Raw genomic sequence first — 25107 nt, 5'->3', positions numbered from 1 at the left:
CCTTTTTGGAGGTGTCTTTGCCTGGTTTTAGGATAAGTGTAATACTGGCTTCATAAAATGTGTTTGGCAGTTTTCCTTTCCTTTCTATTTCGTGGAACAGTTTAAGGAGGGTTGGTATCAGTTCTTCTTTAAAGGTCTGTGAGAATTCAGCAGAGAATCCATCAGGTCCTGGACTTTTCTTTTTGGGGAGACTTTTGATTGCTGCTTCAATTTCATTTTGTGTTATAGGTCTATTCAGGTGATTAATTTCTTCTTGGTTCAGTTTTGGATGATCATATGTATCTAGAAATCTGTCCATTTCTTTTAGATTTTCAAATTTATTTGAATATAAGTTCTCAAAGTAGTCTCTGATGATTTCCTGGACTTCCATGGTGTTTGTTGTTATCTCCCCTTTTGCATTCCTGATTCTACTAATTTGGGTTTTTTCTCTCCTCATTTTAGTCAGGTTTGCCAGGGGTCTATCGATCTTGTTTATTTTTTCAAAGAACCAACTTTTTGTTTCATTAATTCTTTGTATGGTTTTTTTGGTTTCTATTTCGTTGATTTCAGCTCTTATTTTTATTGTTTCTCTCCTTCTATTTGTTTTGGGTTTTGCTTGTTCTTGTTTCTCTAGGAGTTTGAGATGTATCATTAGGTCATTGATTTGGGATCTTTCAGTCTTTTTAATATATGCACTCATGGCCATAAACTTTCCTCTCAGGACTGCCTTAGCTGTGTCCCATAAGTTCCCGTAGGTTGTGTTTTCATTTTCATTGACTTCTAGGAACTTTTTAATTTCCTCTTTTATTTCATCGATGATCCATTCTTCATTAAGTAATGAGTTATTTAGTTTCCAGCTGTTTGCATGTTTTTTGTCTTTACTTTTGTTGTTGAGTTCTACTTTTACTGCATTGTGATCAGATAGTATGCACGGTACAATTTCTATCTTCTTATATTTGCTGAGGCTTGCTTTGTGCCCTAGGATATGATCTATTTTGGAGAAGGTTCCATGGGCTGCTGAGAAGAATGTATATTGTGTAGAGGTTGGATGAAATATTCTGTAGACATCTACTAGGTCCATTTGATCTATTGCATATTTTAGATCTTGGATTTCTTTATTGATTTTTTGTTTGGATGACCTATCTATTGATGATAATGGGGTGTTAAAGTCTCCCACAACCACTGTGTTGGCGTTTATATATGTTTTTAGGTCTTTCAGGGTATGTTTGATGAAATTGGTTGCGTTGACATTGGGTGCATACAGATTGATGATTATTATTTCCTTTTGGTCTATTTCCCCTTTTATTAGTATGGAATGTCCTTCTTTATCTCGTTTGATCAATGTAGGTTTGAAGTCTACTTTGTCAGAGATAAGTATTGCTACTCCTGCCTGTTTTCAGGGGACATTGGCTTGGTAAATCTTCTTCCAGCCTTTCATCCTAAGCCTATGCTTATTTCTGTCAGTGAGATGAGTCTCCTATAAGCAACAAATTGTTGAATATTCCTTTTTAATCCATTTTGTCAAATGGTGTCTTTTGATGGGTGAATTAAGTCCGTTAACATTAAGCGTTAGTACTGATAGGTACGTGGTATTCCTGTCATTTAGTTGTCTTAGTTGGTTGAAGGTTTGATTGTGTGTACCTAAGTTGAGGTTACTCTCTACTTTCTTGCTTTTGCTTTTCCTGTGTTTTGGTGCTGCCTGCCTTTTTATGGTTAAGTTGGGTGTCACTTTCTGTGTGCAGAATCCCTTGCAGAATCTTTTGTAGTGGTGGCTTTGTGGTCACATATTGTTTTAGTTTCTGCTTATCATGGAAGACTTTTATTGCTCCATCTATTTTGAATGATAGCTTTGCTGGGTAGTGTATCCTGGGGTTGAAGTTATTTTCATTCAATGCCTGGAAGATCTCACCCCAACTCTTCTTGCTTTTAATATTTCTATTGAGAAGTCTGCTGTGATTTTGATGGGTTTACCTTTGTATGTTACTTGTTTTTTCTCTCTTACAGCCTTCAATATTCTTTCCCTAGTTTCTGAACTTGTTGTTTTAATGATGATATGTCATGGAGTAGTTCTTTTTTGATCTGGTCTGTTTTGTGTCCTGGAGGCCTCTTGCATTTGTATGGGAATATCTTTCTCTAGATTTGGGAAATTTTCCATTATTATTTTGTTGAATATATTACGCATTCCCTTTGCTTGCACCTCTTCTCCTTCTTCGATGCCCATGGTTCTCAGTTTGGTCTTTTGATGGAGTCAGTGAGTTCTTGCATTTTCTTTTCACAGGTCTTGAGTTGTTTAATTAATAGTTCTCCAGTTTTTCCTTTAATTACCATTTCATCTTCAAGTTCTGAGATTCTGTCTTCTGTTTGTTCTATTCTGCTGGATTGGCCTTCTGTTTTGTTTTGCAGTTCTGTTTCGTTCTTTTTCTGAGGTTTTCCATATCTTGGCAGTTTTCCTCTTTAATGTTGTCTATTTTTGTCCTGAGTTCATTTATCTATTTATTCATTGTGTTCTCTCTTTGACTTTGGTGTTTATACAGTGCTTCTATGATTTCCTTTATTTCTTCTTTTGCTTTTTCATATTCTGTATTTTTGTTGTCTTGGAATTTCTTGAGTGTCTCCTGTACATTTTGGTTGACCCTATCCAGTATCATCTCTATAAAATTCTCATTGAGTACTTGTAGTATGTCTTCTTTTAAATTATTCTTGTGGGCTTTATTTGGTCCTTTGGCATAGTTTAATCTTCATTTTGTTGGATTCTGGATCTGAGTTTCTGTTCTCTTCATTCCCCTCTGGTTCCTGTACTAATTTTTTGCTGTGGGGAAACTGGTTTCCCTGTTTTTTCTGTCTTCCCGTCATTGCTTTGTTGTTGTTACTTTCCCTGTACTGTGTGCAATTAAGTATTTTCTAGCTTGTAATAATAACAATGGTAATATTTAGAATGGAAGGGTGAGCTGAGATGGAAAGCAAGAAGTTAAAAAAAAGGGGAAAACAAATACACAGACAAGAGGAAGAAAGCAGAACAAGGTTTCAGATAAGAAAGTTTCAAAGGTATAAACAGGGAACATTAGTGTACTAATCGACAGTAAGCTGAACAGACATTAGAGAGACAGAGAGAGGATTGAAAATCAAAGATAAAAAAATAAAAATAAGTAAATGAAAGAAATATCTATATATAAAAATGAATTAAAATAAAATGGAAAATAAAAAATTAAAAAAAAAAACAAAAAACTTCCAAGTTTATATGCAATGCAGTTTCAGTCTTAATAATTTGGGTGTCCGTCTCAGTCTCCAGTCCTGGAGATAGTGCCTCCGATGTTGTTCAGTAGTTGTCTCATCAAAGGGGATGCATAAAGTAGAACAAAACTACACACTCACACACACACACACACACACACACACACACACACACACAAAAGCCCCACCAAGTGTCCCAAGTTCAAATGCAATAGAGTTTCAGTAAGTTTTTTGGCTTGCAGATGTAATTCGGTTGTTCTCTCATCAAAGGTAGGGAGAAAAAGAAAAAAAAAAGAGTCTGGAGACAGTTCTGAGAGTGGTATTTGCAACAGTGGCTTGCCTGCCTGCTGCTCTCAGCCTGCTGTAGCTGGCAGCATTACTTATGCAGATCTCTAGGGTGAGCTTAGCACTCACCTGGTCCCACAGGCTTTGTTTGTTCAGAGTTCTCCTGTGCAGGAGCCTCTGCTACAGCCTTTCCCCTTTCCAAGCACTGGGAAAGGTGACACTGCCCCCACATTGTCAGGCCTGCGTGTTTATTTACTGTTCATGTGGGAGGTGGGTCTTTCCCCCTCTCCTGTACAGTTTTCCTCCCACTGCCACTTTTACAAGCTTTCCTGCTCCTGCTTACTGGGCGGTGCTGCTGCACCTGCCAGCCACCATGTTTATTTACAGTTCACGTGGGAAGTGGGTCTTCCCTCCTCTCCTGTGGAGTTTTTCTCCCTCTGCCACTCTCACAGGCTTTCCTGCTCCTGGTTGCTGGGCACGCCCCGCTCCCGCCAGAGGCTCTCCGTCCTTCCCTGCTTGTTTATTTACAGTCCCAGGAAGGGTTCCCTTCCCCCAATCTTCAGCGCTCAGGGCACCCCACCCTCTTTCCAGCGTGTCTTAATTGTTCTTATTGTTTATTACTCAGTTTCTCTTTTTTTCCCTGGGCGGAGGTCAGTCTGTCCAGGGGGCCATGCTGCTCTGGCCCAGGCTTGTCTGTGGGGGTACCACAGTACCACAAAGCTCACCTGGTCTGCATCTCCCCAAGCCGTCTGGGTACCAGCCACTGGCGGCCCTGGGGGCCCTCCTCGTTTCTCTGTTTAACATGAGGTGGAGATTCTCTGTGCCAGCTGGATATGTGGAGGGGTCAAAGTTATGCCTTTTCTCAGTGATTATGCCTGCAAAGTGTGTCTCCAGTGTCTCTCCAAGATTTCACTATAGGAGGCTCGCTTTCTGCTTCCTACCTCTAGCCACCATCTTGGAATCCCCTGCAAATTTTATTATGTATACATACATACATACATATTTGCTTGGGCGCACACACACACATACACACACAAACAATCCAAATGTGAAATCATCCCTAAGGAACTCAGAGTCCATTTTAGACTTTTGAATTAATTCTCACAGCGAATCCTCTGAGCTGGTTAATGAAAGTTTGTTCCTTGTCATTACTCCTACTAATAGAATATCCCTGGTCAAAAATATCCATGAAATTGGAAATAAAATATCCGTCTTCCACAGGAAATTCCTTTTATTTTTAATTTTTTATTAGGATATATATTTTGTACAGGGGGATTCATTGTGACAATTCTGAATAGGCTTACATAGTACATTGGTTAGATTGCTCCCACCATCTCTCCCCATCAACCTCCTCCCACCCGACTTCAAGCAATTGCAAGAAGTTTCATTGTTCTCTTTCATATAAGCATATGAAGTCCATCATTCCATAGAAAACTCTTGAATCGTATGTTTCTAGATAAGGGCTAAGTATCCTTTAGTGTTTATGACATCTTTTAACCTATAATCCACCTATTACCTGAAACTTTATAACAATGTCCAAAAATATTACTATTAAAACACATTGATCCCAGTACTGATATCCCTTCACTTTCTTTCTTTATTTGGCTGGCATTTCAGCTCAAAAATTGGAAAGGAGACTATAGAAGTCTAGATTTGAATCTAAAGATTGTCAATTACAAGTGTACACTGACTACAACAGTGGTCTATTCTCTAGGAGCAGCTTCAGAGCCTTCCCAAAATTATCTTACTCTTATCTAATGCCATTAATTGACTTTTTCCCATGACTAAGTAACCATATATTGTGAATAAAACTTACCTACTTATACCATCTTTTGAGGAAGGATTTTATATAGCTTTCTTTCCCATCTACACTTCAAAAAATTCATTAGTGTATATTAAATGTACAAAGATGTTTCATTGTGATTTTTCTATATATGTATATACTGTACTTTGCACTTTTACCTACTTCTAGAATCTCATCTACTCTTTAAATCTTCCTCTGGAAAGAGTTTCCTTATTTATCCAATTTCTTGACATTCATACTCCTACCTTTGTCTTATCTGTTTTACTGATATCTTCTTGGGATGATTGGCTTAATTTTTTGTGGTTTATTATATCTATGAATAACTAACTTAAACTACAAATATTAGATCACTCTGTCTTTTCATGTAAGAAAATTTTACACACTATGGTTTGTATTGCTATATCTTTAGACACTGTTTCAAACATTTTTCTCACCAAGTAAGTGTTCTTTCTCTGTTCTTAACAAAAACAATCATAATTCATATTCTACTTATAATGTTTTGTTTGTATGGTGTTTGACAATTTTCATCCTGGAAGAATATCAATGATCAAGTATTTTCTTATTATGAGATTTCATATTTACTGAGCACAATTTACATGTCAATTATTTTCTAAACCACTTTATGTATACTATATCATTTACCTTTCATCAAAATCCCTAGACAGTGGATCTTTTAAAATCCAAAAATGTTGTCTTCCTGTAACACCTGTTTGATAATCACCTATCATCCTGAAGTTGAATCCACAGAAAAAAGCAACATTATTATGCACTGGCTTTTTATAAAAGTAATGTAATGCTCATATTTAAAGATAAACAAAAAAGAAATACAAGAAAAATATCTTAATATGTAAACTTTTATGTATACTATTATAGCTTAATGAAGGAGTCAGATTTAGTGACTGCTTTACAATAATTATGCTTTAAGTTCAGAGAAGTAAAGATAAAAATACATTGTGAACATGAGCTATTGAAAAGTCACTGAGAAGAAATATTATGAAATACTAATACTGAAATAAGTATTAGAACTCATTTTCCTTATCAGAAAGAATGATGTATGACAGTAAACAGAAAAATAATTATAAAAATAATAAATAGGGAAAGACAAATTATATACTGCTGACTTGGAGAAAATGTAATTTATTATACAAGCCAAATTTCATTGTAAAGTTGTCATGTAAATTTGGTGAATTTTGTTTGTTGTGTTGCTTTTAGTTCATGAAGGAAATAAAAATCTTGACAGAGAGCTACAACTTGAATTTATGTACAACACTATAAAGCATAATTTCAAAAATTTAAATAACATCTATAGAGTTTCTCATATTATTGGACACTTTCAAATAAGGATATACATAAACATCTGTAAATGCAAAAGGTATAAATGTAGAATGATACACGGTATATAGTTTGGGTAGCCATACTTTTGCCTTTGAAGTTATTTTTTTCCGAAAAGATGAACCATTCCTGGCAAAGTCCAGAAAATAAAAGTACAGATTTCTTTTTGTTTTTATATTAAAATAGAAAATTTAATACAAACTCATTCTGGCAAATGTAGTTTGCTTATACAGTATATCTAGAAGCAGTCTCATGTTCATATAATCATAAACAGGTTTTAAAACTGTATTTCCAGTTAGATATTCAGAAATCTCAGGGATGAAGTATTTTTCTCAGCATAGAAACATCATTTGCATTGTGGCTCTTGCACTCAAATGTGGGGTACCTTCCGTCACTGTGGCAAACACTGTTATTCTTCCCAATGTCCAGGTCTTGTTTACTAACTGGAACATTTACTTGGAAACATACAAAGTTTAAGTATCCTTGCATGCCCTAAAATTACCTAACAAAATAACTTGCATGTAATGTAATGGGATATAAATAATAACTTTCCTCTTAACTAAGAAATTAATTAATGTCTTCATTGTATAGCTGGTTATACATTGAAAAAACAGAGTTAAAATAAGCCAAACAATGTGCTTGTGACAAAATCAAACTTTGGATGTAGGCCCCAGTCCTATCTACAAATATTATCCATCTGATCATGCAAACTCTCAGCAAATAGTATAAACTTTGTGACTTCAGGGATATTAAAAAAAATCTTCTATCAAGAGAGCCTAATAAAAAAGGATGTTTTCAAATACCTTTTGTCAACCCTAAGAAAGCATCAGTTCTGTCAGCATCCCAGCCAACTGGGACCCTTCTTTGTCTAATTTTATGTGTTTTTTTCCTATATGTACAATCTGTGACAGGTCTCCTTCCATTTTGCTCCTGGACTCTAAATCTAATTCAATTAAAGTTTTGCAATTGTATTTTATGCATAAATTAAACTCATTGATGTTAAAGTAACTATAAACATTTATTTTTTCTAAGAAATCATCTGAAGCCTTTTCATGATGGCATTAGAGAAACATGTACATATAATAAAAAATGGAATTGGGAAATAATGAATACAGAGCTAAGGAATGGAGGCAAGCCCTTTTCGGACTCTACAAAAGTATACAGATATGCAGTTTCCCAAACCCTGGTGTTTCTCAGACACTGGTAACAAAACTGTCACAGACTTTCCCCCAAGAGGTTCCTGGGCAACTGTATCTTAGTTTAGTCTCCAGTGTAGGTTGGAACATGTTAAATAGACTTATGCTTTTCTTGCTGGCATTTGCCAAAATAAATGTCACCTAACTAAGGTCCCTATCCATTGACGTGCACTATATTAACATTAAGTTTAATCTGCGATAGTGGGCATGATGGCTAACTTTTTTTTTTATTCTTTCCCAAATATGAGTTCCAATCATGGAGCCTGCAAAGCAGGTACTGTAAAGTCCAGCAGCTAATCATTTGTGTGGTTTCATTTGAATTGCACACAGATTTGTAGGTTTTCATTAATGGTAATGGTTCATCTGAGTGAAAAATATATTCAATGAACTCTCCTCTGAGTGGGATTTCTAGATCTCACATGAACACAACTAGTTTCAATGCAAAGTAATCAAAGTTATTTCTGCCAAATACATATATTTCCTACAACTTAAGGCAAGATTCTTAAAGTATTTATTCACTTGCCAAAACCCAAATATACTATTTATTTTGAACAGTGCATATAGTAACTGGCAGACTAAAAATGATGGAAAATTCAGTCATCATCTCTCTCCCTTCTGGCTTAACACTCACTGCATAGCTAATGGATGCAGTTGTGAGAGGTTATCTGTTGTCTTGTAGCTTATTGGGGTGACTTGGCATAACTTTTCATAAATATCTAATTATTTGTGTTCTAGCTCCTGGGGAAAATAGAATTTCATTGGCTCATCTACAGACAGAAATAATCCATAATATACTCTTATGGCAGTTGAATCAGTTCTGCTTTATAGGTTATAAATACATTTTTATTTCTGGATATGATGCAAATGTTCCTGAGGCTAAAGGTTAGAAATCATAGTAATAAGAAAACCAAAAATAATACACATTTCAGTCCCTAAAATTATAAGCCTATTTGTAACCATTGTAAATTAAGATTCAGTGTTTCAAGTTAAACAATACATACTTAAGCAGTTTAAGCACAAAAGTAATGTGTTCATTTAAATAATATAAAAGCCACTCTGTGCATGAGTGGATATACATGTTCAAAGAATGTTATCAGCATCTAAGTTTTCTTTTTCTCTAGTCTCTGCCTTGCTCTACCTCAACTCTATTATAAAAAGAATTCTAACTTGGGTAGAAATTGGGCTGGTAGCAATCTGGATTTATGATTTCATAGGTTTATATTCATAAAGGAAGCAAAAAAAGGGGAAGGAATAGAGAGATAGAAAGAAGAAGGAAAAGAAGAAGAGGAGAGAAGGGAAAGGAAGAAAGGAAAGATTTTACCTTTATAATCTTTGAGAAGTTTCTAATAGAGTATGCTGCAGGCCCTTGGATAATTATTTATTCTTCCCTGAATTCATATGCATTTCTCACTGTCACTAGAGGCACACATGCTCTGATTGATCAGATGTGAATCTCCTGTGCACTACTAGGTTGAATTAATGCTACCATAGCTGCTTGGTATGAGAATGGTGTACAGCAGTGTCCCTGAGGAAAATCAAGGTGGTTTATCTGCAGAAGAAAAGAATGAACAGATATTGCCACATCTACCCAAAGTCAAGAAACATTTAATTTAAATATAATCTGTTATCCACACACAGGCAGGATTAAACTATAATCATTTTTTGATCTACTAGATGGATGACCTTTAAGCCTTATCTGATAGTTTAACCTGGAACAATTGGCAACAGGAGAGTCCACAATCACAGGAAAATATTCTGTATTCATTGGGGAACTCAAGTAATTCCAAACCCTATTTTTTTCCTAGGTCCATAAAAAGGAATCATGAAACCCATGGATAAATTTGGGATTTCCAATGTGAGAGAAGACCACCATTTCTTTTTTATTTTAATTGCCATCCTTTTTAACTATAAAAGATATATAAAACTTGAAAGACATACATATGTGTTGAGTGTAATCGATATTTTAATACATGTATACATTGTGTGATGTTTAAATCAGATTAAACATATCCACAGCTTTGAACACTCATTATTTTTTATGGTAATTAATATGAAATCCCTTCTTCTTTTTGAAATATGTAGTACATATTTGTTGTCTATAATCACTAAAACCAGGCAATAACACACCAGAACTTCTTGCCTCTAAGATAGCTTTAACTTAGTGCCCATTGAACATCTTTTCTCTATCCTCCCCAACTATTCTACCCAGTCTCTGATAATCACCATTCTACTCTCAACATGTATTGTGTCAAGTTTTTAACATGCTATATGCAAGTGAAATCATGCAGTACTTGCCTTCCTGTGCTTGGTTTGTTTTAACATGATCTCCATTTCCAACCTGTCATAAACAAGAGAGTTCCATTCTGTTCATGGCTTCATACTATCCCACTGTGTACATGTACCACACTTCCTTTTCTCATCAGTTGATGGATGCCTATGTTGTTTCCATTTCTTGGCTTTGTAAATAGTGCTGTAACAAGCATGGCTTTGCAGATATATTGACTTTATTTTCCTTGGAGATACACCTAATAGTGGGATTGCTGGATCATATGCTAGATCTGTTTTTTAAGTTTTTGAGTAGCCTCCATTTTGTTTTCCCAAATGGCTGCATTCACTAACATTCCCATCAGCAGAATGCAAGGGTTTCTTTTTCCCCACATTTTCACCAGGAATTACAGTTTTTATCTTTGATAATAGCCATTCTTATTAGTATGAGGTATGTCTCACTATGATTGTGGTGCCAGAGATCAAACCTACAGCCTTGTACGCAATAGATAAGTGCTTTACTGTTGAAGTAAACCTCTACTTCTCATAATTGTTTAATTAATTTTTGTCTGATGGTTATGCTGAACTTTTTTTTATCACAATTCCTCTCCTTAGTAAGTAGTGCTGTCCTTACTGTGATTCTTAGTACTCAAGGACTCCAGTCACTCAAAATTTAGCTCTTAGACAGAACTTCTGCTCTGTTCCAGTTGTGGTTGTAATGTAAACCTTGAGATATGTTCATATAACTAGGTATCTAGATACCCATAAGAAAGGAGAAAAGAAAGGAAGATGACTTGGGCTCAGATAAGGAAAATATTCTTTATATAACTTATTATTAATTTTTAATAATTAATAATTATTATTAGTAGTAAACAAAAAGAAAAATATGTCACATATGTTTTTTACAAATCTTGTCAGCAGAAATATTAACATAGTAATACATAATGAACATGAAACAAGGAACTGAGATATTTAAGTCATAACATTCTTATTTACTTTTTTTTTTGGCAGTTCTGAAATTTGAACTCAGGGTTTCACATTTGTAGGCAGGCATTCTAACTTAAGCCACACCTCCAGTCCCATAACATGCTTTTTTCTGTTTTCTATTGTTGTGCTGGGTTAGGGGTACATTGTGGCATTTAATGAGGAGAACACATTTATTCTTGAAGACCTCAAGAGTTTCTGATGCAGGTGCCCATGAAGGCAGTGTTAGCATTAAGAGGAGCCACAAATAGCCAGTTGCCAACCAATTATGTCTGCCACAGCAGCTAGGAGTATGCTAACCAAACATACCATGAAGACAACTTTGAAATTTCTCAGTGTCTGAGAGAGTTAGCCTGAAAATTCACTAAGAAGTAACAGAGAGGATGAATTTCATCAAAGCACATTATATGCACGTATGAAATGAAAATGTCACAATGAAGCCTCTATATACAATTAATCTATGGTAATAAAATGAATAAGTAAAGTAGCTGATTTTTTATACATTAAAAATCTTACAAGTTAATTTATCATCCTAATTGATCAAGCACTGATGATGCTTATGGAAATCGAAGTTTACTCTCTGAGAATGTAAATAAATATTAAAATTTCCTTGGTAATTTAGAGATACGGGGATATATTTTGAATCCAGTATTTTGAATCCAACAATTATTGATTCTTTCTTCTTCCATTAAAATCCATATTTCCCCCTCTCAGGAAGAGGTTTTACTTTGAACACTACTTTGTCTCAGACTAAATATGGTATCTGAGTGAGCTCAGGATGGACAGAATTTTCAGTTCTGTAGGAATTGACAGTAGTCATGAAAAAGGTTTCATACTTGCAGATCAGTTAGGGGAACAGAACCCCTGCTTCTGGGCAAATTTCCATGCTGACTCAGAGAATTGTGTCAGTGGCTCTGTTCTGTTGGTGAAGTACGTTGACCTTATTAATTTACATTTTATTTCCAGATAAAAGTGCTGGCGGATTTTGCAATTCATTTTCAGAATATAATTGTGGTTCCATATATCACAATAGTAACAGAGTGAAAAAAACATATTAAGCTCTCTTACTCAATAATGGTTATTTAGAAGGGCTTTAATGCTTTTCACTTAAAGACTTTAAAAATATTTTGTAAATTAAAAATGGTTTGCATCTTTACTTAACAAACAAATAAGTCTAATAATAGTCTTGTTTAACATGGTCTTAGTCATTTCAACTTTCACTTACTTAACCAATAGGATAGGGAGCATATATGTAATAAGGTTACATATTCCCAGACTACAGGTATCATCTTCCCAGGGCTATATAAAGAGTACCTTTTGGAAAGATTTATTATTTTTGCTTCAAAATTCTGGTAGACAGTTCAAATAAATACATTTTTTTAAATCCTGTCTTTTTCTATACATCTTTTAAAACAATTACTTCTACACATGTCAAGTAAATTATTAGGGTAAAAACTTAATATACCAAGATGGCAGATTTTTTTTTAAGAACCCATAGTGAATTATTTATTAGAAAGCTACCTTTTAAAGTACCACATGTGATTGCGCATGTGATTAAAAAAAAATAAAGGAAACAAGAACTGCAGCCAGTAATCAGAATGAGAAGTGGGCTGCTCTCATAGAAACTAGGCTGGAAAACTTTCAGGATCAGAGGCTATAGGTTTGACTTCTTGACATGCCCCTGTTTCCTGTGTTTCCTCTTATATTTTTCCTTTATTTCTTCTGATCTCCTCTTACACAGATTAGCATTCCTTTCTTTCTTATGTGTATAAATATTTTGTCTCAAAGCATCTTGTTACACATTACTGGACCTGACCTCGGGTCCCAGATGTATCTCATTTGTTTTCATGGAGCCTCAGCTCTAACAGCTGACCACTGTCTACTTACCTTAAAGGTTAAGAATACAGTCCAGTTGTTTCTCTTCATCTTTTATAGCCCATAGATTTGCTCTGTTGGAGTAGAAGCCTTACCTAAGTCCAAATAACTGAGGAGTGACTTATGGGCTGTACATTCAGAGGTGTGACTTCATAAAGAAGCTGTGTGTGATAGATATTATGAAGTTTGGCCTATTCGTTGAAATGTATTAAATATTTTCAGATCTATTTCTTTCCAGGTTCATCAACAAATATGTATTGTAAGTGTGTGTACCAACATTGTGGTTGTCTCTCAATCTTCTACTCCACTTATCCCATGGTGTGGGAGCCAACCAGGAGAAGATAATGGTATTAAACTCATTCTCTCCTCTAGAAGTAGACTTGTCCAAATCATTCAATCCAGTATGTTGCTAATAGTAATTGGTAACCCAAATATAAGTTATTCATTGTTTCACTTTTAGATGTGGACATGCTGTAATCAAATTAATCAGAATAAAGCCTAAGGTCATCATTTCATCTCTAAAAAGAGTGAGGATTTTTTACCCTCCCTACTCGATATGAAGGATGAAGCATATGGTCCTGCAAAACTGATCACAGAACAGCCAATCAATTATGATGGGGAGATGGATCATAACCACCTAAAGCAAAAATAAAGTAATAGAGAGAAACTAGTGTTTTACAGCATTGTTGAACTTCTGAGTTAACCTTCACTTGTAGCGTATTTCTTTGAACATTTCTGTAACTTGAGCTTATTTACTTCCTTTCCTTAACTTCAGTATGCACAAGGGTATTTTTAAAGAATAGAAGATTCCCAACTAACAGTAATTATTTTTGATTAAATTTATTGAACAAGAAGTTTAAACTTTTAGTAAACATCAACTGTATACCAAATACTATACTTAATATAGGTAATATGTAGTAAGCTGTGTCCATTTGAGGAGTGAAAGTGAGTGGGAAGGGATTCCAGGCTGGTTGGGACAACAGTGGGTCTAGAGCCAGACAACATAAGCCAGGTGACATGAGCTAGTGAGAGCATAGAGCCATACGACATGAGCTCCATGCAACTTGAGGCAGAATGCAAACTCTATAGAGAAGAGAACAATATTTTTTTCAGCTTGTGATAACAGATCCTTTGGTAGCTATTGCCTTGAATAAAAGGATTAACTATAGATTACATTTGTGATTATATTTGTTCCTCTTGAAGCTGTTCTGACTGTAGTTTAACCATCTATGACCTTGTGGAAAGCTACAAAGAAGCTGACTTTTTGAGTTTTTTTTTTCTCTGATGCAGAGATTCAATATGTGCCCAGGTTGGCCTCAAATTCCAAATCCTCCTGCCTCAGCCTTCCAAATACCGTGATTATGTAAGTGCACCAGTACTCCAGGCCTAAAAGGTAGCTTTTTATGTCCTCTTAGAAGTGAAGGTTAGGGGTGGCTCCCAGGCACTGTGCTTTTTACCAGAGCCTTAGTAGAGACATAGACTGTTGTGAACTGTGGGAGAATGTGCAGGGCTACACATAGATGTGACTCCTGAGCAGAGGACAGGGAGCACTCTCCAGGGAAGTGACTAGAGTAGAGTTCAAGCAGATGAACTTCATGGGAGACTCATCCCTCTGGGGGACTGGACCAACTCCAAGGCAATGACTGAATCTGTTCAGGGAAAAGTGGAGAAGGGAGGGCCACAGAGCAGGGAACTCTTAATCCAGAAACTTTAGAAAGAAGAAATTAACTTTAGGAGACAGTAGTTTCAGAGAAGCATATCATATCTTAAGGGTAGAGGAAACAGAAAAGATTATAAGAAGGAGTAGTTTAAAACATAGCATAAATGTTGCACATCTGTCTGTTTTCTTAACTTTCCAAAGCTAAGAACGAGTTCATGGTGTGCTGGCAGATTGAAATCTCAGATTATATCTGGTAAATATTACAAAACCATTTCAAATACTTGAGTAGGCTTTCACAGTTCAACGAAATATTAGATTAAAAAAGATAGAATACATATGACAAGATTTCAAAATCAACTAGAGAATCTGAAAACTTGTTACTTTTTATTATGTTTAATTATGAAATGTGATCCTAAAAATCTAATTAAATGGGAACTATATAAGGAAAATGAGAAGCCTGAATTTTAAATGGGGCCTCTCGAATAATCCTTTGAAAATAAAATTATGATGCTGTAACAGGTACACAGAAACTGCCTTTGCTGAAAAGCACTCATCCTTATTTGAGCCCACTAATTAATTAGTGGGAGAAGAGCTTGGTATCTTTGCCTCCATTTTGTCTTTGCTCTGAGCCATTCTCTCTGCAGTTCTCACCTTGCAGCTACCTTGGAGTCAAGGAAGAACAGGACCTATTAATAATATCTTTATGACCAGGGAAAGCATCAGCAGAGCCTGGAAGGACAGAACCCCTACCATAAGGACAATTATCTATAATAGTGAGTCTGCACCTAGAGCAAGGGTAATCATCTCCTGGGAACCAGGTTTCTCCCCTCAAGTGATGATGACATTGATAACAACTTCTCAGGAAACACTGGAAGAACCAGAACTGAGATAATGATCAACCAAGCCACACTGTGACCAGGGCTGTTTAACTATGAGTATTCCTCAAACTCTGCCCTAATTCTTTCTCCATTTAAACTTAAACCTCATGCCTATACCCTGCAAGATGTGCTGAAGTACATACTTTGCCTTTTCCTACAGTGTGCCCATATCATGTAAAAAGGCTCCTTTTTTTAAATTGTTTTATTATTCATATGTGCATACAAGACTTGGGTCATTTCTCCCCCCTGCCCCACCCCCTCTCTTACTACCCACTCCACCCCCTCCCTCTTCCCCCCACCCCCTCAATACCCAGCAGAAACTATTTTGCCCTTATTTCTAATTTTGTTGTAGAGAGAGTATAAGCAATAATAGGAAGGAACAAGGGTTTTTGCCAGTTGAGATAAGGCTAGCTATACAGGGAGTTGACTCACATTAATTTCCTATGCGTGTGTGTTACCTTCTAGGTTAATTCTTTTTGATCTAACCTTTCCTCTAGTTCCTGTTCCCCTTTTCCTATTGGCCTCAGTTGCTTTTAAGGTATTTAACTTCTCTGTGTTAAAGGCAACAAATGCTAGCTAATTTTTTAGGTGTCTTACCTGTCCTCACCCTTGGGTGCTCTTGCTTTTATCAAGTGCTCAAAGTCCAATCCCCTTGTTGTGCTTGCCCTTGATCTAATGTCCACATATGAGGGAGAACATATGATTTTTGGTCTTTTGGGCCAGGCTAACCTCACTCAGAATGATGTTCTCCAATTCCATCCATTTACCAGCAAGTGATAACATTTTGTTCTTCATGGCTGCATAAAATTTCATTGTGTATAGATACCACATTTTCTTAATCCATTCGTCAGTGGCGGGGCATCTTGGCTGTTTCCATAACTTGGCTATTGTGAATAGTGCCGCAATAAACATGGGTGTGCAGGTGCCTCTGGAGTAACCTGTGTCACAGTCTTTTGGGTATATCCCCAAGAGTGGTATTGCTGAATCAAATGGTAGATCAATGTTTAGCTTTTTAAGTAGCCTCCAAATTTTTTTCCAGAGTGGTTGTACTAGTCTACATTCCCACCAACAGTGTAAGAGGGTTTCTTTCCCCCGCATCCTCGCCAACACCTGTTGTTGGTGGTGTTGCTAATGATGGCTATTCTAACAGGGGTGAGGTGGATCTTAGTGTGGTTTTAATTTGCATTTCCTTTATTGCTAGAGATGGTGAGCATTTTTTCATGTGTTTTTTGGCCATTTGAATTTCTTCTTTTGAGAAAGTTCTGTTTAGTTCACTTGCCCACTTCTTTATTGGTTCATTAGTTTTGGGAGAATTTAGTTTTTTAAGTTCCCTATATATTCTGGTTATTAGTCCTTTGTCTGATGTGTATCTGGCAAATATTTTTTCCCACGCTGTGGGTGTTCTCTTCAGTTTGGAGCCCATTTGTTTTGATGAACAGAACCTTTTTAGTTTTATGAGGTCCCATTTATCTATGCTATCTTAGTTGCTGTGCTGCTGGGGTTTTGTTGAGAAAGTTTTTACCTATACCTACTAATTCCAGAGTATTTCCTACTTTTTCCTATATCAACTTTAGAGTTTGTGGTCTGATATTAAGACCTTGATCCATTTTGAGTTAATCTTGGTATAGGGTGATATACATGGATCTAGTTTCAGTTTTTTGCAGACTGCTAACCAGTTTTCCCAGCAGTTTTTGTTGAAGAGGCTGCTATTTCTCCATTGTATATTTTTAGCTCCTTTGTCAAAGACAAGTTGGTTATAGTTGTGTGGCTTCATATCTGGGTCCTCTATTCTGTTCCACTGGTATTCATGTCTGTTTTTGTGCCAGTACCATGCTCTTTTTATTGTTATTGCTTTGTAATATAGTTTGAAGTCAGGTATTGTGATACCTCCTGCATTGTTCTTTTGACTGAGTATTGCCTTGGCTATTTGTGGCCTCTTGTGTTTCCATATAAATTTAACAGTAGATTTTTCAATCTCTTTAATGAATGTCATTAGAATTTTGATGGGAATTGCATTAAACATGTAGATTACTTTGAGGAGTATAGACATTTTTACTATGTTGATTGTACCAATCCATGATCATGGGAGATCTCTCCACTTTCTATAGTCTTCCTCAATCTCTTTCTTCAGAAGTTTATAGTTTTCTTTGTAGAGGTCATTCACATCTTTTGTTAGGTTTACACCTAGGTATTTGATTTTTTTTGAGGCTATTATAAATGGAATTGTTTTCATACATTCTTTTTCTGTTTGCTCATTGTTAGTGTATAGAAATGCTAATGATTTTTCTATGTTGATTTTATATCCTGCTACCTTGCTATAGCTATTGATGATGTCTAGAAGCTTCTGAGTAGAGTTTTTTGGGTCTTTAAGGTATAGGATCATGTCATCTGCAAATAGGGATATTTTGACAGTTTCTTTACCTATTTGTATTCCTTTTATTCCTTCTTCTTGCCTAATTGCTCTGGCTAGGAATTCCAGTACTATGTTGAATAGGAGTGGAGATAGTGGGCATCCTTGTCTGGTTCCTGATTTTAGAGGGAATGGTTTCAGTTTTTCTCTGTTAAGTATAATGCTGGCTGTAGGTTTGTCATATATAGCTTTTATAATGTTGAGGAACTTTGCTTCTATTCCTAGTTTTCTTAGAGCTTTTATCATGAAATGGTGTTGGATCTTATCAAAGGCTTTTTCTGCATCTATTGAGATGATGAAGTGGTTTTTGTCTTTGCTTCTGTTCATGTGGTTTATTATGTTTATCGATTTGCATAGGTTGAACCATCCCTGCATCCCTGGGATGAAGCCTACTTGGTCGTGGTGAATGATCCTTTTGATGTGTTGTTGAATTCGGTTTGCCATTATTTTGTTGAAGATTTTTGCGTCAATGTTCATTAAGGAGATTGGCCTACTTTTTGGAGGTGTCTTTGCCTGGTTTTGGAATTAGTGGGATATGATCTATTTTGGAGAAGGCTCCATGGGCTGCTAGAAGAATGTATATTGTGTAGAAGTTGGATGAAATGTTCTGTAGACATCAACTAGGTCCATATGATCTATTGTGTATTTTAGATCTTGGATTTCTTTATTGATTTTTTGTTTGGATGACCTATCTATTGATGATAATGGGGTGTTAAAGTCTCCCACAACCACTGTGTTGGCGTTTATATATGTTTGTAGGTCTTTCATGGTATGTTTGATGAAATTGGGTGCATTGACATTGGGTGCATACAGATTGATGATTATTATTTCCTTTTGGTCTATTTCCCCTTTTATTAGTATGGAATGTCCTTCTTTATCTCGTTTGATCAATGTAGGTTTGAAGTCTACTTTGTCAGAGATAAGTATTGCTACTCCTGCCTGTTTTCGGGGGCAATTGGCTTGGTAAATCTTTTTCCACCCTTTCATCCTAAACTTATGCTTATTTCTGTCGGTCAGATGGGTCTCCTGCTAGCAACAAATTTTTGGATCTTCCTTTAATCCATTTCATGAAGCGGTGCCTTTTGATGGGTGAATTAACTCCATTAACATTAAGCGTTAGTACTGATAGGTATGTGGTGATTCCTGTCATTTAGTTGTCTTAGTTGTTTGAAGGTTTGATTGTGTGTACCTAAGTTGAGATTACTCTCTACTTTCTTGCTTTTTCTTTTCCTGTGTTTTGGTGCTGCCTGTCTTTTCATGGTTAAGTTGGGTGTCACTTTCTGTGTGCAGAATCCCTTGCAGAATCTTTTGTAGTGGTGGCTTTGTGGTCACATATTGTTTTAGTTTCTGCTTATCATGGTAGACTTTTATTGCTCCATCTATTTTGAATGATAGTTTTGCTGGGTAGAGTATTCTGGGGTTGAAGTTATTTTCATTCAGTGCCCGGAAGATCTCACCCCACACTCTTCTTGCTTTTAATGTTTCTGTTGAGAAGTCTGCTGTGATTTTGATGGGTTTACCTTTGTATGTTTTTTCTCTCTTACAGCCTTCAATATTCTTTCCCTATTTTCTGAACTTGTTGTTTTAATGATGATATGTCGTGGAGTAGTTCTATTTTGATCTGGTCTGTTTGGTGTCCTGGAGGCCTCTTGCATCTGTATGGGAATATCTTTCTCTAGATTTGGGAAATTTTCCGTTATTATTTTGTAGAATATATTATGCATTCCCTCATTTGCACCTCTTCTCCTTTTTCAATGCCCATGATTCTCAAGTTTAGTCTTTTGATGGAGTCGGTGAGTTCTTGCATTTTCTTTTCACAGGTTTTGAGTTGTTTAATTAATAGTTCTTCAGTTTTTCCTTTAATTACCATTTCATCTTCAAGTTCTGAGATTCTGTCTTCTGTTTGTTCTATTCTGCTGGATTGGCCTTCTGTTTTGTTTTGCAGTTCTGTTTCATTCTTTTTTCTATGGTTTTCCATGTCTTGGGTGGTTTCCTCTTTAATGTTTTCTATTTTTGTCCAGAGTTCATTTATCTGTTTATTCATCGTGTTCTCTGTTTCAGTTTGGTGTTTATACAGTGCTTCTATGGTTTCCTTTATTTCTTCTTTTGCTTTTTCAAATTCTGTATTTTTGTTGTCTTGGAATTTCTTGAGTGTCTCCTGTACATTTTAGTTGATCCTATATAGTATCATCTCTATAAAATTCTCATTGAGTACCTGTAGTATGTCTTCTTTTAAATTATTCTTGTGGGCTTCATTCGGTCCTTTGGCATAGTTTGTCTTCATTTTGTTGGAGTCTGAATCTGAGTATCCATTTTCTTCATTCCTCTCTGTTTCCTGTACTAATTTTTTGCTGTGGGGAAACTGGTTTCCCTGTTTTTTCTGTCTTCCCATCATTTTCTTTGGTGTTGTTACTGTCCCTGTACTGTGTGCAATTAAGTATTTTCTAGCTTGTAATAATAACAATGGTAATATTTAGAATGGAAGAGTGAGCTGAGATGGAAAGCAATAAGTTAAAGAAAAGAGAAAAACAAATATACAGACATTAAGCAGAAAACAGAACAAGGAATCAGACAAGTAAGTTTCAAAGGTATAAACAGGGAGCATTAGTGTCCTAATCAACAGTAAGTTGTACAGGCAGTAGAGAGACAGAGAGAGGATTGAAAATAAAAAATAAAAAGAATAAGGATAAGAATAAAAATAAAAAATAAACAAATGAAAGAAATATATATATAAAAAATAAAACAAAATGAAAAATAGCAAATTTAAAAAAAACAAAAAACCTCCAAGTTCAAATGCATTGTATTTCAGTCTTAATAATTTGGGTGTCCGTCTCAGTCTCCATTTCTGGAGATGTTGCCTCAGATGTTGTTCTGTAATTGTCTCATCAAAGGGGACACATAAAGTAGAACAAAACTACACACACACGCACACACACACACACACACACACACACAAAAACCCCACCAAGTGTCCCAAGTTCAAATGCAATACAGTTTCAGTAAGTTTTTCAGCATGCAGGTGTAATTTGGTTGTTCTCTCATCAAAGGTAGGGAGAAAAAGAAAAAAAAAAAAAGGGTCTGGAGACAGCTCTATAAATGGTATCTGCAGCTGTGGCTTGTCTGCCCACTGCTGTCAGCCTGCTGTTGCTGGAGGCATTATTTACGCAGATCTCTGGGGTGAGCTTAGCACTCACCTGGCCCTGCAAGTTTTGTTTCCTCAGAGTTTTCCTTTGCGCCTCTGCTACATGCTTTCTCTTTTCCAAGCACACTGGAGAAGGTGACACTGCACCCGCTTTCTCAAGCCTGCGTGTTTATTTATAGTTCATGTGGGAAGTGGGTCTTCCCCTCTCTCCTGTGGAGTTTTCCTCCCACCACCACTTTTACAAGCGTTCCTGCTCCTGATTACTGGGTGGTGCTGCTGCTCCTGCCAGCTGCCATGTTTGTTTACAGCTCACGTGGGAAGTGGGTCTTCCCCTCTCTCCTGTGGAGTTTTCCTCCCTCTGCCACTCTCACAACCTTTCCTGCTCCTGGTTGCTGGGTGCGTGCCCCCACTCCCGCCGGAGCATCTCTGGCCCACCCAGCTTGTTTATTTACAGTTCCGGGAAGGATTCGCTTCCCCCAATCTTCGGCGCTCAGTGCACCCCACCCTCTTTCACATGTGTCTTTATTGTTCTTACCGCTTATTAGTCAGTTTCTCTTTTTTCCCCGGGTGGAGGTCAGTCTGTCCAGGGGGCTATGCTGCTCTGGCCCAGGGTTGTCTGTGGGAGTACTGCGGTACTGCGAAGCTCACCTTGTCCGCGTCTTCCCAAGCTGTCTGGGCCTGGGCGACTGGCGGCCTGGGGGCCCTCCTTGTTTCTCCATTTAATGTGAAATGGATATTCTCTGCACAGGCTGGAGGTGTGGAGGGGTCAAAGTTTTGGCTCTTCCCAGTGGTTTTGCCTGCAAAGTGTGTCTCCAGCATCTCTCCAAGATTTCACTATAGGAGGCTTGCTTTCTGCTTCCTCCCTCTAGCCGCCATCTTGGAATCTCTCCTTTTTTTTAAATTAAGCTTTATTAATATTTAATATATAGATTGGCACTGGAGCCCCCATTCCATCTGGCACTTGCCAGTTGTGACCTGAGCAACTGTATGGATGCTGGTGCCATGTGCTGAGGTGAGCACCATTACTCATCTCTTTATTTGTGTTTGGAGGAGTGAGTGACTGGACCTGACATGTAGAACTCCTAGAGTTTGGAGCTGGAGCCTAAAACTTTATTTTTAATGTTAAGCTATATGAAAATCTCAACATGTGATAAAATCATGTGAAATACAAGAATAAAGTTCAATTGTCTTTCTTGTATTCCATATAAATAAGAAAATCAAGTGACTCTTGTAAGAAATGGTAACAGTTTATTAATGATGAGGTCACATTAGAATGGAATCAGAAAACCTCAGTTCCATTTGGTTGCCTATATGGGAATGATGAAGGAAGTCTAATGGCAGATGACCTTAGTCTATGTACCTTGGCAGAACATTGGTGTATTAAATTCAATTCACAAAGTTTGCTGTGGACACAGTTTGGCTACTAGGACTGTGAAAGACTGAACAACATTTAAGGAAAAGAGACTGAGATTTGGTCTCAGTAAGGAAGAACAGAGCATTTGAATGTTCTAGTAGATCCTTACAATGGAAGGGAGATGCTGTGGAAGGGTGAGGAGACATCTAGGAAGCAGGTTAGTGGTCCTCTTGTGGAGTGACATGATGTTGAAAATGGAGAATCTTGGACAGAGGTGACATTCTGGAGGCTAGTCAACGGAGCTGCCTTTCTGTGATCTCTGCAAACCCCAGGAAACCCTCAGGCCTGGGGCTGCAGTCACCTGTTCTTATGGTTTTTCTGCCAGTGTGATACCACAGTCCATAAAGGTGTGAAGACATATTTCTTACCAAGACCTATTTAAATTGATAATTTCCCTTCAAACACCCTTTCTATGCAGCAGCATGTTCTATTCTGAATACTTAAATATCATTGCTTTGTAATCTAATTGGTGTTTTGTGATTTTTGTTAGCCTCCACTTCAGTGTTTTAACTGTTCTGTCCCTAGAGCCTAGAGAACATATAACTTGGTGTTTCACCCAGGCAGGGCCTAATAGTTCTTCCCTTAATTTCTTACAAATGTTTGAAACTTCTCTTTGTATTAGCAGCATTCTCTTATTTCTACAATCCCTGTTTAAGTTTTTAGTCCAAGCTTCTGTAGCTTGTTCCTTGCTATATGTAGCTGGTCTTGATTCTCGATAAATATTAAGATCATGACTTCTGCCTCCCGCAGGACACACAGAAACTTCTAAAAAGAACTACTTCTATATACCTGAGAATAATGTGAGATCCAAATATTCTAATCAAGGCTCCTTTACAACTTTCCATTTGACATTGAACCACTGTAATTGTCACCTACCATATTATCAAATAAAAGGGAAAACAACCTCTCCTGGTTTTTGGCACTTTTGTCAAACACTTCCATTTTTGGAAGGTGAATTTAAAATTCTGCTTATCAGTAGATGGCATCCATTTCCTGAAGACTTGAACTGGGGGTGGTCTATGTGATTTGCTTTGACCAAATAGAAAATGATAACGGATGTGATGCCAGGAAAAATCTTAAACTAAGATTTTAAGAAACATTTTGTAGTTTAGTTCTGTTTATCCCTCTGTATTTACCATGAAAGTAAGCTTTAAGTAAATTGCTGAAGGATGAGAAACCATATGGATCAGAATTGATTCAGCTTAGTCAAGAACACCCTGCATTGGCACCACTGAAGACTTCCAGTTAACTTCAGACATATAAGCACATGCTGGTGAGGTCAGTCAAACTTCATACTCAACATATAGACTCATAAAAATAGTAACTGGTAATAAGGTATAAGAGATTTCCCTTCAGATTGATATCCCTCTTCTTGTAGAAGCTAAATGTTTTTATTTTATTTTACTTACTTTATAAAATTTGCTGAGTTTTCCATACCCATTGCCTATTATATTTGATGTGTTGATGTTCAGACTTGTTCTGTATATGTAGAAAGACATTTTTAGAATTTAGATACCCCTTTCAAACTTTTCACAGATTCTTCCTTTCAAGATCATTACTCTATAAGGGTATTAAAATTATCTTTGAGATTAAAGCAGATCAATTATTCCTTTGCTACACTTGTAGTTTTCATTTCTTGGAGACAATGCATGTCATAGATTGAGTGGTAGTCAAAGGTAATCTGACTAATAGGACCTGAAAGGATAACTGATAATCCTTCAACATGATTATGTCTACTACATATATATGACACTAAAATATAAATAGATATGATACCACTATAAGGTCATATTTACCTTTAATCATAATCAATACTGAGTAAAATGTCTACAATTTTTGAGGCTCAGTAAACAAAGTGACATGTATGAGGGTTTCTACAAATTCAGACTACTGTGATTGACATATCGATTTAAATACTTCAAAAAATTCTATAATGCAGGTAGGGTATGCATTATGATCTTTATTTCACATCAAAGAAAATTGAACTTTAGAAATATTAAAGTGGCAGTCTTGGAATTCATTTCAATATCTCTAGCTTCTGCTCTGTTATTCTTTTCATTATGAGGTAAAATGGAGTAAGATAACAAGTACATATCTACATATAAGATAAAAATACGCTAAGGTTTATAGAAAAGTAAATAAAGTGCTGTAGCAATTTGGAGGGGAAGGAAAGGCATTGTTTTTAGTTGACAGACCAAAAGTGATATTTGAATTGGGCTTCACAGAAAATAAGGTTAGCTCTGGAATTTAACAATGAATCAACATCATAGACATACTGCATTTTAATTCATGCAGGAGAAGCAATCATTTAAATTCAATGTCAATTTAAAAACAAGTAGCAAACTAAAAATTCAAAGGCTCTTGTTCACAAAATGAGTATCTTTCAAAAACCTGTAGCAAGCATCATACTTAATGATAAGATTTCAAACACATTCCAATTAAATCAGAAACATGGCAGGATGTCCTCCAGAGCTGTCACCAGGGAGATTCAGTAAAGACATTTAACATTTGCATGACCAGGAGAATATACAGTTCTTACATTTTGTACCATAGGCCTGAGTAGATTTATGTAAAATATTCTGGACAATGAAATTAAGGATACAAAGTTAATCAGATGACTCTGAATAAGGAGCAAGAATTCAAAAAGAGGGA

This window comes from Castor canadensis, chromosome 6 (assembly GCF_047511655.1).
Source record: "Castor canadensis chromosome 6, mCasCan1.hap1v2, whole genome shotgun sequence".
NCBI classification, from domain to species: Eukaryota; Metazoa; Chordata; class Mammalia; order Rodentia; family Castoridae; genus Castor; species Castor canadensis.
The sequence above is the reverse complement of the archived record's forward strand: the minus strand, read 5'-3'. Positions refer to the sequence as shown.